Consider the following 15,737-nt stretch of genomic DNA (forward strand, 5'->3'; position numbering starts at 1 on the left):
GAGACAGCTAAACGCCATTTCACTGTGACACCCAAAATGGAATCCTTTCCCACTGAACTGAGAAACTGACTCACATCTCTTTGGTTGCATGTAAATTTAAAGACTGATTCTTTACACAGCAACAGGCCCCAAAGGACCCACATCCATAGTGGTGTTTACCTCCCAAAAGCCTACAATGCTGACCTTATGATCTCCTGAGCTTGGGAGAGAGGCCATCTAAGAGAGGCTGGTCAAAACCAACCTTCGTCGATGGACACTGGGACCACAGTCAGGAAGGACCATAAAACTCTAAATTCCAACCTTATCTGATCGCCCACAGTTTAAACCCACTCTATGTCCTGTGTTATAATCCAGAGCTGAAGATACAAATATTTCAGAGATCTCTGTAACTCCAAATCTGATCTGTACACAGAATTGGGCTTCAGCCTACAGGAACCAGCTCGGCGAATGCAGTCTAGAGACACCGAACTTGACTACCTTCCATACAAGGAAAGATTAATTATTCTTGAAACCAGTATTCAGCATTCCAGCCTTAAGAACAAAGGACCACAAGACCATTTAAATGTGAACACTGTGCCATGTGGTTGATATAAAGACACAACTTATGATCTTTCATGTATTCAGTATTAAGTGATCTTATTAGAATACGTGTTACTGTATAAACACACCACATTGATGCATATCTATGTATTAGTTTGTATGTTACTCATCGAATGTAATCATTCTCATGTGTACGTATGTGACCTCACATTTATGCCTGTCTGTGCATTATGTCATTTGTTGTCCAAAAGTGGAAATTGAGAATGGCTCAATGTGTAGACTAATAGAACCAAATTAGTTCTTGTTTAGGCAGAGTGTGTAATACAATTTATTTAGGATTAGTTTACTTTGTCTTCGAATTGTGTTAATCTGTCTTCTTTGGTTAAGTCATTAACTAGACCTGGAAAGACGGGCACTCCTCGCTCTCCCCCTCTCTCTCTCTCTCTCTTTCTCTCCCCTGTCTGGGCAGAGGTCATGAATATTCATTAATAAAGGCCAATGGTCAATGGCCTGATGAACATGAAAGCACCTTACAATTACGCCCCTAAAACTTGTTTTAAAAGCCCTAGCTCGAAGCGAAACAAGGAGCTTGGTAGCCTGGTAATTTGGGAAGACTTGGAGAACTTCGCCAGAGTCGCCGAGACTCAAAGACTCGAACACGCCAAACCATCGCGACTGTTCGCTGGACTCACGCCGAACACCGCCGTGTCCAGAAGAGCGATGCCAAGAAACCGCAACTAACGCTCTCACCGAGTCCAACAGAAGATTCTTCTTTATTTTCTTTTATTTTCTTTATTCTACGTTTCGTCGTCAAAAGTACTTTTATTTCGTCTAGTCGTTCAAGTCAAGCTCATCTTCTTTCTCAGTCAAGTCATCTGCACAAGTTTGTCTGCGCCCTCAAGCTTCGACTGTGACGTCACCGCTAAGCCTCCGCGACCCGAGCCGTCTCACGTGACCTGCTCCGCAGACCTTAGCCGCCTCAAGAAACGAACCGTGAACGCGCACCGGTTGGTCCGCGTAACCACGTCTCTCCTTCGAAGTAAGACGCTCAGTTCATATGCTGTTTTGGGGTTGCCAGCTGCTATTTCTCCCGGAGTCCAAAATAGTAAATACTGTTACCATTAACCTGCCCAAACTTCCTCTTTCTTCTTTTCTATTCTCTCTCTAAAGACCTCGTGTCCGTCCCTGGGTCCTACGCTAGTTAGGCAAGCCTTAGGATAGTTAAATAAATAAATCTCATGATCCGACAGTTGTTTATCATTCGCTATTGTTGTTTAATTTTTTATTCTTTGCTGTTCACTATTATATCCCTGGTTTAAATTAGTAGATTCACATATAGGTTTAGTTTCAATTTGAGCCAAATCATTCATATGCTTTGTATCAATTGTAATATTAACCATTTAATAAATGTGGACATTTATTCATCTGGTCACGGTGGTAAATGCATATCTTGGTCGATGGTATTAGGTCACTGCGCGGAACCAGAACTTAACCCTTTAGTAATGAGACTGATCAAACCATATTCCACCTAACTCCGTTATCACAATACTGGTTCCTGAGCAATCAGGATGGTGCCCCGTTCATAATCCATAAACTAATATATGTATCCGCTACACCGGCCTCTCAAGTGGTAGGCCCCTCCCTTATCGCCGACTTCCACAGGGAACATCCAGACCGGCCAGCTCCGCGGCGACGGGGAAGACCGCGTGGGAGTCGACGGGAGGGGTCCTTGGGGGAGGGCTCTGTCACGGTGAGGGGGCCGGGTCGCCACCAGAGGGCGCGCAACCCGGCCAACAGCCGATCCCAGCACACACCCCCGCGCACGCAGCCACTCCCACAGTCGCAATCACCATCATACTGAGCACCTGTTTCTTGTTTACTTTGCACTTCTTAAGCCCGCAGGTCGTCTGGTCCAGTGCTGCACATTGCCGCTACACGAGCATCCCTGGTTGACAGCACGTCCCTACCATGTGTGTACGAGCTTTACCTTGCATCTACAGTGTATGCGCTACGAGCTTTACCTTGCATCTACAGTGTATGCGCTACAAGCTTTACCGTGCATTACGTGCTGTTTATGCGCTACGAGTGTTACTGGTTGCCATGGATAATAAACCACCGACTGTCCAACCCACGTCTCCGGCTGCCTCTGTCCCGACGCCCCCGGCGTCGTCACACCTGAAAATTCCCTGATGTACCACCCATACAGTTCTGATGAAACAGAGTTGGAGAGATGCTACAGATCAAAGGTATTTAATGAGAAAAAAATCAAATATAGTTGGGCTAGAGACAGGAAGGGTTCAGAGTCTGTGGCACTCATGAACATATAATGCAGGGAACTCCAGGAACAGGCAGGGATTAAGACAGGGGAATCCAAATCACCAAACCCGGGGGAGCAGGCTAGAGATGAAACCAGGAACATGAGCAGAGATCAGTGCCAGAAAAGCAGACTTAGAAATGCTTGGTAAGCACTAATGATAAGGTAGCAATAATTCAGAACTAAGGGAAGGGAAAGTGGGCTTTAAATATACAGGACAGGGACACAGGTTCTCAATAATGATGCTGAGATGAATGGTGATGATGATTACGTGATGGCTGTTTGGGCTGGGAAGAGTGAAGGATTTTGGGTGTTGAAGGTATGTTGGTTCAGTAATGTGACAACAGTGATATCAAATAATTGACACCAATATGAAGTTTATCATCTCATGTTTTAATTTAACATGCAAGCTAACTTAGATACAGGTAGATATAAATATATTTACAAAGATTTTAGTTTCTCTCTACACATACAAAGATGGACCAGTCGCAATGTGACCTTCACACTGAATTCTTATTCTTCTTTCAAATTAATCCAGAGCTTGAATATAGAAGTGCTATGCAGCCATTTTAAAATGAAGCATATCTTGGTCTTTGTATTATTGGTATGTATGTATATGCTAACTCCGTAATCCACTGTGTGTTCCCTTTATGAACTAATCCACATGGACAATTCATTATATAAACTGTATTACAAGTCATGACTGGAAGTTCAGTCTGTGGCCAGCCCTTCTGTTAAGCACATCATGGCCACCAGAGGGAGGCAGAGAGCGCCTCCTTAGCATTACTGACAACCAGCATCACCTGTACATAGTATTACCCACACCCCCCCCCCCCCCCTCGTTATTTGCTCAATCTGTCCAACCTTTAAAATAGTGTCAGGAGGTTTCTTTGACTTCTCATCTTCTATTCTAAAGCCCTCTGTCTTAAAAAGGTTTCTTCTTCTACTTCTTTAAAGCCAGTTTTGGTGTTCTAACTTCTTTGTTTTTTTTCTCTTTGATTTTTTTTGTTTGGCTCCCAGTCTGTTTGAATGGGGTAGTGGCTGGGTTCAAACCCTAACCCTAAATCTTGTTTCCGTAACATTTTTGATCCTAAATTATAGAATTAAGGTAGGCCTGTGACATTTACATTGTACAAACTGGCTACATCTGGAATTGATATAAGGGATTGATGACAAAACACTTCAGTTGGGGAAAATATATGCAAAGAAATGTCAAGTATTGAGAGGGTAAAATATAATTACTTCTGGGATATTGCCTATATGTGGGCCGCTCAGTCGCATGACGACCATTGTTCATCGTCTCAGTATATGTGAACATTTTCGTTGATGGCTGTGAAGACTTGTCCTAGAATAGCAAACACGGCCACACATGGTACAACTGAAGGGAACTTTAGACATTGTTGAGGTGAATCTCTCCTTTCTGCAGGGTCTTTTAGTGATGCCCATGCACCACAGTTCTTCTTCACCAATATTTGTATGTCTATGCACAATGCCCTCCATGTTGAACGATCATCGGCATGGCTTTCGCAAGAGCTGATATAAAATGAACTTTTTCTGTCATATATAAAGAACGCTTTAAGTAGAATCTGTTCAACATGCATGTTAACCATTTAAGCAGAAATCTGTAAATCTGTTCATATGGGCCTTGTGGTTATAAAGATGTTATAAAAAAGTCCATCCTGTAGTGGTTGAGCAGCTCACTACTTCCTGATTTTGGTACTGCAACAGCAGGTCCGGTTTCATACACTCAGTCTTGTTTCACTCCCGGTTAGTGTGTGTATGTTATCCCCTGTGTTCATGTCATTGTTGGAGATTGATCAGTTGTGTGTCTTTGTGTAGTTTCAATCTACTTTACTTTTATTTTCAAATAAACCAGCTGTATTTGCACTTTAAATCAGTGACCATTGAATGTGACTATATAGCACAGGCTTTATATATAAGTATGTATGTATGTGTGTATATGCTGTTTTTGCTGTATATTGTTGTATAATGTACATTCATTATTAAGCTAAATTAATCGAATAGATGTGTCTTTGCTGAGGCAACACTTGAATCTTGAAGACACAAGATACCACTGTCAGTTAAACACACCAGCTCACCACTGACTGATGAATATCAGTTCTGCTGAGCAACCACACATGCAAACATTCTTCTTTAGTAAGATGTACAAGATAAGAATGACAGAATGTGTCTGAAGCATTCTGTCATACTGAACACATGCTAATATTTATTCAATATGCAAATAAAAGCTATTTAAGCAGAAACATTGTAGCCTATAGATTAAACAGGGTTGCCAACTTTTCAAAATCACTTGGAGTGAGATTTGATTGGGGTGGGTGTCAAATGGACACATTCATTATTATATGTTTATTTGGCGAAGGGTGGTGTCAAATGGACACATTAATTATTATATGTTTATATGTTTCCTCTCTGCTGCGTCTAAAGCGATCAATCACCAGTGGTTGGCGCCAGAGCAAACTAGTAACTATTAGTAAATCAGATGTAGATCAGAGATAAATAAATTAGTTTTTTTCAGCGTGAGAAATCGGATGTATGGCATGTGAAAAGTCAAATGCGTGTGTCTCACGCTCAGAGAGAGTGGGCAACACTGGATTAAAGGTGTAAGTCAGTGGTTCAGACTGTGACTGAATGTGGTGAGAATGGAAGAGAGGCACTGGAAGGGTGGTTCTTCTGCATAGGCTGGTACCTTCAGGACCTGATCTGGGAGGTCATGTGGGCTGCTGCCTTCTGAGTTTAGACTCTCATCAGTGCTAATCTCAGCTCATCTCTAGTGAGTCTGGGTGCAGGGTGGTGGTGGTTGGCTGAACCGGACATGTGGTCTCAATGCAGACGTAAAAACTTCAGTGTTGCAGGGAGGGAGGGTGTCTGTGGTTGCTGAGTTACTGACTTTGATCTTGAAATCTCTGATTGCTTAGATCCCTTTGCTACAAGGCAAGTTGGTTCTGAAGAAGGCTGCAGATTGGTCTTTGCAGCACAGAAGATTGAGCTGTGTCTGGCTCCTTGTTGTTGTTTAATTGGCGGACGGTGGACTTCACTGTTCCTCTGTGGGTTTGTTTCAGAAATGTGTGGATTTGCTTTAGCTGAGTCACACTATTTACACACTTCTTGATAAATCCACTCACAAATGTTCACATCATTAGATTTTCATCAAGCAGGAAATCTTTAGTGGCTGCAATTATAAACTTGTCCTGTAAACACTCTGGTAATACTGACTCTCTTTCTTCAGGCCAGACACACTATTTTCAGTGTGACTTTAGCCTGTTGTTTTAGCAGCTATTGGTATGTGGGAGAGAGGTGTGGTCACTCTTAGTGGAGGTAAGGGGAACCAAATAGACCTCCATGTCTCTCCTCATGGAGCTTTACTGAACTCTGTCAAAGCAAACCTTTATGTTGTAGCCTCTCCCAGGGACTGACTAATGATAGGTATGTTACAGCTTATGTAGAAGACACTGTGGATATGTCCTTGTTAAGTCTGTGATTGTGCTGTCCAGCAAAATTCTGTGGTGGCTAAAATGTATCACTGAGACCTTGACACTGCACCTGGACTGTATGTAATGTAATGTAAATGTAAACTTAACACTGCACTTGGGCTGTATTCACCAATCAAACTTTCCACTGTGACAGGCTGGACATTAAACAGCAACACATATTCTACACATAGTGTAAGAAAGTAGTAATGTAGTAAAGTAGCAATGTAGTAACGTAGGTAAGTAGTACTGTAGTATGTAGTAATCCAATAATATAGTGTCGCGTTTCACTTTTCACTGGCACCTTGCGGTCAGCATTAGCCAGTTGCTGTGGAAACAAGCCGGCTCACCGAATCGCTATTTCGGGCTGCTCGTCCGCCGGCAGCGCTACGGTTCTCTCTGGTCGCGGCAGCGTAGGTGTGTGTGGGAATAACAGCACGCGACAAGGTAGGCTTCAATTTAACTGCTTTAGTTAACAATGTTGACATTCAACGCTCAAGACTGCCTAGCTCCAGCACCTGAACTACTACTGGGTTCGATGCTAGGGTCGTATGGCGAGTCTCTCTTACAACTAACTACATCTGTTTGAGGATGGGGAATCTATATGAACAAGAGCTGCGCTCTGATTGGCTAGTCTAACATCCTTCTCATTTTACCATTACAATAGTAATATAGTAATGTAGTAATGCAGTAATGTAGTAAAAGTTGTAATTTTGTAATGTAATGTAATGTAATAAATGCTTTGTTTTAAATTGACCAAGATAATGTGTGTAAATAGGTGATAATTTTGTCAACAGGAAATAAATTGACTCCATTTATTTATGGTCAGGTGCTTGTTCTTAAGCAGCAGAAGGAAACAGAGCTGAAAAGATTGTGTGCTTTGCCACTTGGTTACGACAAGGGTTGTGTGATCATTTGATTGGTGAGGTTGTTGTAGGGGGTGTGTGATCATATGATTGGTGAGGTTGTGGTAGGAGGTGTGTGATTATGTGAGTCAGTACGAGTTTAAAAGTCTGACCTGTTTGACATTTTCCTGAGCTGAAGTCACTGAGTAGGGCACCATGACTATGTTAGAGTTCCTGCAACTCTTACTTTTGGTAGCAGGTAAAACTTCATACACAATCCATGGAAGATATAACTATATGAAATGTAGTGATTACATTCAAAAATATTTTCGGTGTTTTGAGATGTTGTGATTGCACTATGTTTATTGTTGATCGACATAGACTGACATATATTAATAATAATAATAATAATTTAGGAGTTGAGTCAGCTATGGTTAAACATCGTTTGATTGGTGGAGAACCTTGTGGCAAGAATGAACGGCGCCATCAAGTGTGGGTGTTTCCACCGAAGGGTTTCTGTGGAGGGACTCTTATCGACAAACAGTGGGTGTTGACTGCAGCACACTGCTATAATGAGTGGATGCCTGGGTAAGTAGACATTGCTAAAAATACTTATATGCTACTTTATGATTGTAATTTTCCTCTGCATGATGTGGATAACAACTTTGCTTGCACAGCTGATAAAGGTCTTCTGTCTAAAATGTCCTCTGTGTGTGTGTGTGTGTGTGTGTGTGTGTCCTCCAGAACTGTTTCAGTCTGGGCAGGTGTTCATCCATATAGGGAATTCAAAAAGTTTGTCATTAATTCAAGTGGCATCCATGTATATGATAAAACCTTGGCAACGGGTGACATCATGCTGATCAAACTTCCTGCAGCTGTGAGGGGAATCACTCCTGCTCAGCTTCCAGACTACTCCTGCGAGACTCCTGCTATAGGAGAGAAGCTGCAGGTGGCTGGTCACGGATCTACTGTCCGCCAAAATGGTAAAATCAGTTAACAAACTATATAAGAACGGATGTTGATCAGGAAAATATTTTTCACTTAAACATCTGAAAATGACTGATCCAAATGTTTGACGCCTTGCCTGGATATTGCTGTGCATGTGTGCTTGCTATTATCACAATGAGTGTGTGAGAATGAGGCATAATGAAGCAGGTTGAAGCAGGATGAAGCAGGTTGGGGCAAGAGGAAGCAGGATGAAGCAGGATGCCAGGACATGGGCTTTAGTTTCAGTTTTATGTCTGTTTTATCTAACAACTTAACAAGTGGACATGCAGCATAGGACTGAGAAGGTTCACATAGACCCACAACGTATGAGGCTGACACACATTTAAGTACAGATGATAACAATACATATGTTGTAAGTGTCAGGGCTGGGTCCAGGACCATCCCTCCTGTCGCCACTGGAGGGAACCCACGAGCAAATACTTGTGGTAGTGTCAGGGCTGGGTCCAGGACCATCCCTCCTGTCGCCACTGGAGGGAACCCACGAGCAAATACTTGTGGTAGTGTCAGGGCTGGGTCCAGGACCATCCCTCCTGTCGCCACTGGAGGGAACCCACGACCTGATTCTCGCGGGAGACGCAATCAGCAGTCAGGACCTGCAGCTGTGCCTTCCTCTATTTAATGGGCACGGTTGCAGTTCCTCACTGCTGAGTTGTTTGTTGCCTCTCGCTCTTGCAGCCAACCTTATTCCTGGTTACTGAGCTCTCTCTCTCTCTCTCTTTCTCTCCCTCCCCCCCCCCCCCTACCCCTACCTACCTACTGTTCTTTCGAGGTCTCTTCTCCTGCGCCCTTACTGGCTAGTGATGGGCAAATGAAGCCTCTTGAAGCAATGAAGCTTTCCAACCCTTTGCTTTGCAATAAGGTTCATTACTCGAGGCTTCATTCATCACTCACTAGTGACATCTGCTGGTGAAACTGTAACAGCCTCATCATTCAGTTGGATCATACCTTCAAAAATGTGTAAATGCAATATTGTCACAAAGTTTCCATCAAACTCATGTTTAGTAACAGGAGAATCAATTAAATCATACTTAATTGTCATGTTTTAATTATTAAAATGATTTGTAGCCAATCTAATCCTTGACCATTAGTGGTTGTGTTGGGTTTTCTTGTATGTCATGAACGTATTTGACAATGAAGATATGTTGTACTTTACTATATTGGGAATTGAGTGGTTGTTGAGGCAGACTGAATATTTTGAGTTAGAAACTGATTTAAAAAAAAAAACAAAATGTGTTTTAAATAATTGCTTCTTGGGGGTTCTAGATCTGGTTTGGTAGTCATGGCCTGGTGGTTAGGGAAGGGAAGTGGTTAGGGAACTGGTCTTGTAACCGGAGGGTCGTGGGTTCGATTCCCAGACCTGAGGCCATGACTGAGGTGCCCCTTAACCCTCAATTGTTCACTTATATAAAAATGAGATAAAATGTAAGTCGCTCTGGATAAGGGTGTCTGCCAAATGTAAAATGTTTTTAACATTACAAATAAGGTTTGCCTCTTCCAATGGTTTTTAGTCTGTTTTTGATGTGTGAATCTGATGTACATCCTGATCAAACAAAAAGAATTTAGAACGTTCCAGATTTTAAATTTAACCACCTTCTACAACACGAAGCAACAGGGTTCATAGAGCTTTTATTTTGAAAAACGATACGCAAAATGAAGCAATGACGTGGCCGATGTAATGCGAGGCCTCGTTTGTTGCTGATCACGTGATTTTGCTCAATCTAACACAAGCTCCGAAGCGGGGCTTCATCGGACACGCCCCTTTTTACTCGGTACACGCTTCGAAGCGTAGCTTCAGATGTCCCATCACTATTACTGGCCTTTCTCAAGTTTTCCCCAAGCTGTTTTTTCTCTATTTTTAGTTTTTTGTTCTTTTGTTTTCAGCCAGCTCCATTCCCTGGCTTAGCCTATATTTATTTTGTTAGTTTGTGCTCCCTTTTTGATCACAACACGTTGAGTGGTTTTCCTCTGTGTGCTTTTTGTTTTCATTCCAGTCAGTTTCTCTGGCTTGTATTTTCTTTGTTCGTTTGCACTCCCTTGTCACACAGAGTTTTGTCTCCACCGTTTTTGTTGTTTTCACTTACCTGGTCTTACGTCATGGGGGTTCCGTATTCTTTTCTGTTTTCGTTTTCTGAGTTATTCTCAGTTTGTCGTGTTTTCTTTTGGGTTTTGCCCCTGGGTTCATCTCGTACAAAAACCCCGCGAGTCCCCTGTTTCCTGGGGGTTTGCATGACGGTAAGATCCTTCATGAAATTAATTTAATTCTTAGACTAATTTGAATTTGTTAAATTTGTTCTAGACCCTTATGACCGCAACAAGCCTCTACAGTGTCTTGACCTCCAGGTCAGCCCTTGTTTTATGCAGAAGATGAACTATTTCTGTGGTGATGCACTGTATGGTAATTCAGATGCCTACATCTGTCCGGTAAGTTTCACTGATATCTTACATACTTACCCTGTAATATTCTAATAATTAATACATGCACCTTTCTGTTCTGTCAATTTTCTTGCTTCTTTTCTTTTGTGATTTGTGGGGTGGCATATTCTCTCTCTCTCTCTCTCTCTCTCTCTAGTATATAGGAGAATAGCTATGATAGGATGTGTTAGCTAGTTAAATTCTACAACAACTCTAAATAAAACAGAAGGAAGAAAAAACTTTTTTTTTTTAAAAACACAGGGGGACTCTGGTGGAGGCTGGCTGAAGAAACAGAAGATTCTAGGGAAACATGCTGATGTCATCTATGGAGTTGTCCATGGGTATTTCAGTAATAATAACAAAAATACACTATTCACTAGTGTGTGTGCTCCTACAATCAGGAAGTGGATTACTGTCATCATGAACAAGTACTGAGGTGTCGGGCATCTTCTAAAAACAGCACCAATATATACTGCTGATCCATCACACTGTAAATTGTATTTTACAATTTAAGTTTAATAAACATAGTTCGCACTCCATATTGTGCCTGTTTGACATTCATTATGTCATATGATCAAACCATAATCGTAATTAATAGTAATAATTATTATTGTTACCACCATTACTACTAAAACACAAATTTTAGTTTCTCTCTACATATACAAAGATGGACCAGTCGCAATGTGACCTTCACACTGAATTCTTATTCTTCTTTTAAATGAATCCAGAGCTTTAATATGTAAATGCTATGCAGCTATTTTTAAATGAAGCATCTCTTGGTCTTTGTATTATTGGTATGTGTTATGTATTGGTTAAACTTACATTGTTGTTACATAAGTCATCCTCTAGATGGCACTAGCGTTGTGTTAGTTCAGGTGAACATTTCAATAAAAGCGTAGAGTTCCAATGTACCTCCATGCGGTGTGAGTCACATTATTGAATGCAGACTTCATACAATGTTTTTCTGTATGTTATCTTAATGAAGACATAACATATTTGGCGACGAGGTGTTTGAATAGCTTTTGGACCCGACAGAGTGAGTGATCTGCCTCAATTTTTTTTTAAGGGAAAATTAAAAAGCAATTAGTATGGCTGCTACGATTGGCCACATTGAGGTTTTTGATGAAAATATGGAACAATGGACCAAGATTTGAACATTTTGTGGAGGCAAATGACATCGAGAGTGCGAAGAAAGTGCCTGTTCTACTCAGTGTAATGGGTTGTAAGACATACGATCTGCTGCGTAGCTTAGTTGCACCGGATAAGACAGGTGACAAAAGTTACGACGAAATAAAAACAGTATTACAGCAGCATTTTTCTCCTAAACCTCTGGTAATTGCAGAAAGATTTCGCTTCCACAAACGGAATCAAGAGGTGGGTGAGACCATTTGCCAGTATGTAGCAGTGCTTAAAAAATTGTCGGAGCATTGTGAGTTTGGCGATCAGCTGGAAGATGGACTCGGATACAGATTTGTTTGTGGATTGAAGAGTGAAGCTATGCAAAAACGACTGCTCACGGAGGCTACACTCACATTTAAAAAAGCAGTTGAAATAGCAGCATCCATGGAGACAGCGGCTCGAGAGTCACAGCAGCTCAGTGGATCACTGAAGGTAAATGCTATCTCACTCTCATCGAGCAAAGTCCCAAATAAATGCAAACGATGTGGAAAAATAAATCACAACGATGATGAGTGTTGGTTCAAGGATAAGAATTGCAATTCATGTGGAAAAAGGGGACACACAAGTCGTGTTTGCAGATCTAAAAAGACGTCAATTAAAGAAAGCAAAATTAAGCCCAAGCCTACCAGAGACACAGGCTATACCAAAAATAAACGTGTACATCGGGTGGATGCTGGCAAAATGTCCAGTGATGACACAGACTCAGACCTGGCTCTGCATACAATTCTCAAGCAGGAGAAAACACACGCATCACAGTAAAACCTGAAATTGAGGGTACCCCTTTTGAGATGGAGCTTGATACAGGGGCATCAGTCTCATTGATCTCAGTAGCTAACTATAAAATGGCACTGAACCACTTATCACTACGACCAACTGATGTAGTATTGAGAACATACACAGGTGAAGCATTGTGTCCACTAGGAGTTGTTGATGTTCAAGTGAAAATGAACAAGCAGACTGCTGTACTTCCTCTTTATGTTGTTCAGGGTGAATATCCATCATTGTTTGGTAAAGAATGGTTGCGTCAGATCAAATTGAATTGGAAAGAAATAAGATCAATACAAATGCGTACGCTGCATGATGGGCTGCTAAAACATGCAGCAGTGTTCACTAAAGAGCTTGGAGTGTTGAAAAGCATTGAAGCAAATGTGTCACTAAAGTCTGAGCACAAACCCAAGTTTTTCCAGCCAAGAGTAGTCCCTTATGCTTTACGTCCAAAGGTTGAGGCTGAACTGACCCGTCTCACTGAAAATGGAGTCCTGTCACCTGTACAGTATAGCGAATGGGCAACTCCAATAGTCCCAGTGGTGAAAAAGAATGGAGCAGTGCGCATCTGCTGTGATTTTAAAGTGACGATTAACCCTTTTCTCCAAATTGAACAATATCCAATACCACGTATTGAGGATCTTTTTGCATGTTTGGCAGGAGGACAGCGTTTCAGTAAATTGCCTCAGCTCCAGCCATTTTTCAAAGGGCTATGGACCAGATCTTGCAAGGGCTACCCAATGTCCACTGCTATCTGGATGATATATTGGTGACTGGCTGTACTGATCCTGAACACTTACAACATCTGGATGCAGTTCTGGGTCGCTTAGAGGAGTTTGGCTTGCGAGTTGAAAAAGAAAAATGTGAATTTTTCAAAGACTCTTTAGAGTATTTGGGTCATATAATTGATGCTGCAGGATTACACAAATTTCCTGAGAAAGTGCGAGCAATCATTGAAGCACCAGTTCCAACAAATCTCACCCAGCTGAGATCATTCCTGGGTCTGATTAATTATTACGGACGCTTCATACCAAATCTTGCAACCATCCTAAATCCTCTGAATGCCCTGTTGTGTAAGGGGACATGTTGGCACTGGTCTGTGGAATGTGAATCTGCTTAGGAGGGCAAAGGAACAGCTTGTGTCACACAATGTATTGACGCATTATGATCCACAAAACAGCATTCGATTAGCATGTGACGCTTCACCCTATGGTATTGGGGCAGTAATCTCGCATGTGCTACCAGGTGGAGAAGAGAAGCCAATAGCGTTTGTATCACGAACACTCAGCAAAGCAGACCAAAATTATGCACAAATTGAGCGTGAAGCTTTGGCAATTGTTTTCGGTGTGCGAAAGTTCCACCAATATCTATATGGACGGAGGTTTACACTTCTCACAGACCATCGCCCCTTGACCACCATCTTTGGAGCACAGAAAGGTGTGCCTTCCATGGCAGCAGCACGCATGCAAAGGTGGGCTCTACTTTTGTCTGCACATAACTACACAATTGAGTACAGAAAAGCAGCTCATCATACCAATGCTGATGGTCTCTCGAGATTACCTTTGCAGGTGGAACACAGAGACAGACAAGACACTGTTGATATATTCTATCTAAAGCAAATGGAAACATTACCAGTCAGTGCCACGGAAATTCGTCATGAAACACAGGCAGACCCAATCTTATCTGCAGTCTTGACATTGGTCACCCAGGGAACAAGAGGATTGAGCAATGCCAATACCAGTAATTTGTCACCATTTATCTCCAGACATAGTGAGTTGTCAATGCAGCAAGGATGCCTAATGTGGGGCATAAGAGTCATTGTTCCATCTATACTGAGACAGAGGGTCCTTGAAGAACTACACAGTGGACATCCTGGCGTGGTGAGAATGAAAGCTATAGCTCGTAGCTATGTATGGTGGCCTGGTGTAACGGAGCTCTCGTCCGTTCCATGTAGCAAAGCATTATAATGAACCACGAGACAACCTCAGTTTTAAAGACTCTTTTATTGAAACCCACAGGACTGCAGTTGGACCTGGTCAGAACACAGGAAAAAAATAAACAATTGTGATTATCTGGCACTATTCAGGGTGGCCAACTGATAGTGTAGAATATTACAACAATGCCATGCATTTTTAATTGTTTATTGTGTGTTTTGAAGTTGTACAACAACCTGTTTGTTCCAGCATGTTCACAGCCTCTTGCAGGTCAAAGGACCTGAGCCCAGGGGTTTGTGGGGTTTTGTAGTCTGAGGTTGTTACAGGTGGAACGTTCCATCTCGGATGTTTGAGCCGGGGTGTAACGTATAGAACACGCTGAGAGGGATCCTGATGCGGAATAACACGTTCTTTATTTGAATAACTCTGTACAACAAGCCACACGATGAGCAAAGTGACGTATGGCAGGTGCAGAGCAGTAGCGTGGGAGCGGTGGTCAGTGCGGTCCAGGGTCGAGAGGCGAGGGCAGAGTCCGGGAGGTATCCAGGGATCAGGCAGGAGACGTGGTCTAGGGGACAAGCAGAGTTCGGCACACAGAGAGACAATCAGGAATAACGGCTTGGTATGCAACGACATGAGGCAATACTTCGCAACCAGGAAGTGAAGTCTGGGTGCTTAAGTATGCCCGGAATGTGGGCGTGGTGGTGAGACAGGTGAACGTGATTATGTTATCTGCTATTCCTGACAGTACCCCCCCGCAACGGAGCGTCTCCAGACGCTCCACGCCGCGAAGGCGGCCGGCCACGGCCCCGGGGGGCGGGGAAATGTGGGTGTGCAGCGTGAAAGTCGGCGATGAGCGACGGGCAGAGGACATCGCGAGCGGCTACCCAGGCTCGTTCCTCGGGACCATAACCCTCCCAGTCGACGAGATACTGGAGACCCCCACGCCGTCGACGTGATTCCAGCAGCTCCCGTACTATATACGCAGGTCGGCCGTCAATGTCCAGGGGCTCGGGGGGGCGATCCAGAACCGGGGCTACAGACATGGGACTGTAGTGAACAGGCTTTAGGAGGGATACGTGGAAGACGGGATGGACGCGGTATTGAGGGGGCAGCAGCAGTTCGTAGGAAACAGCGTTTATCCTGCGGGTAATCTTGAACGGCCCGATGTATCTAGACTTGAGCTTATGGCAAGGCTGGCGTAGGTTCAAGTTACGAGTGGAGAGCCATACTCGCTGACCGGGGTGATATA

General features: G+C 42.9%; 1 long non-coding RNA gene across 1 annotated transcript; it reads left to right on the forward strand.

Moving 5' to 3' along the window:
* The first annotated feature begins 7,355 nt into the window (after positions 1-7,355).
* LOC143481910 (uncharacterized) lies at positions 7,356-11,146 on the forward strand. The gene is made up of 5 exons (XR_013122099.1): positions 7,356-7,446; positions 7,604-7,775; positions 7,932-8,170; positions 10,492-10,616; positions 10,869-11,146. It is a non-coding gene; the product is annotated as an uncharacterized LOC143481910 (long non-coding RNA).
* Positions 11,147-15,737: the final 4,591 nt, after the last annotated feature.

Source organism: Brachyhypopomus gauderio, chromosome 18, assembly GCF_052324685.1.
Source record: "Brachyhypopomus gauderio isolate BG-103 chromosome 18, BGAUD_0.2, whole genome shotgun sequence".
NCBI classification, from domain to species: domain Eukaryota; kingdom Metazoa; phylum Chordata; class Actinopteri; order Gymnotiformes; family Hypopomidae; genus Brachyhypopomus; species Brachyhypopomus gauderio.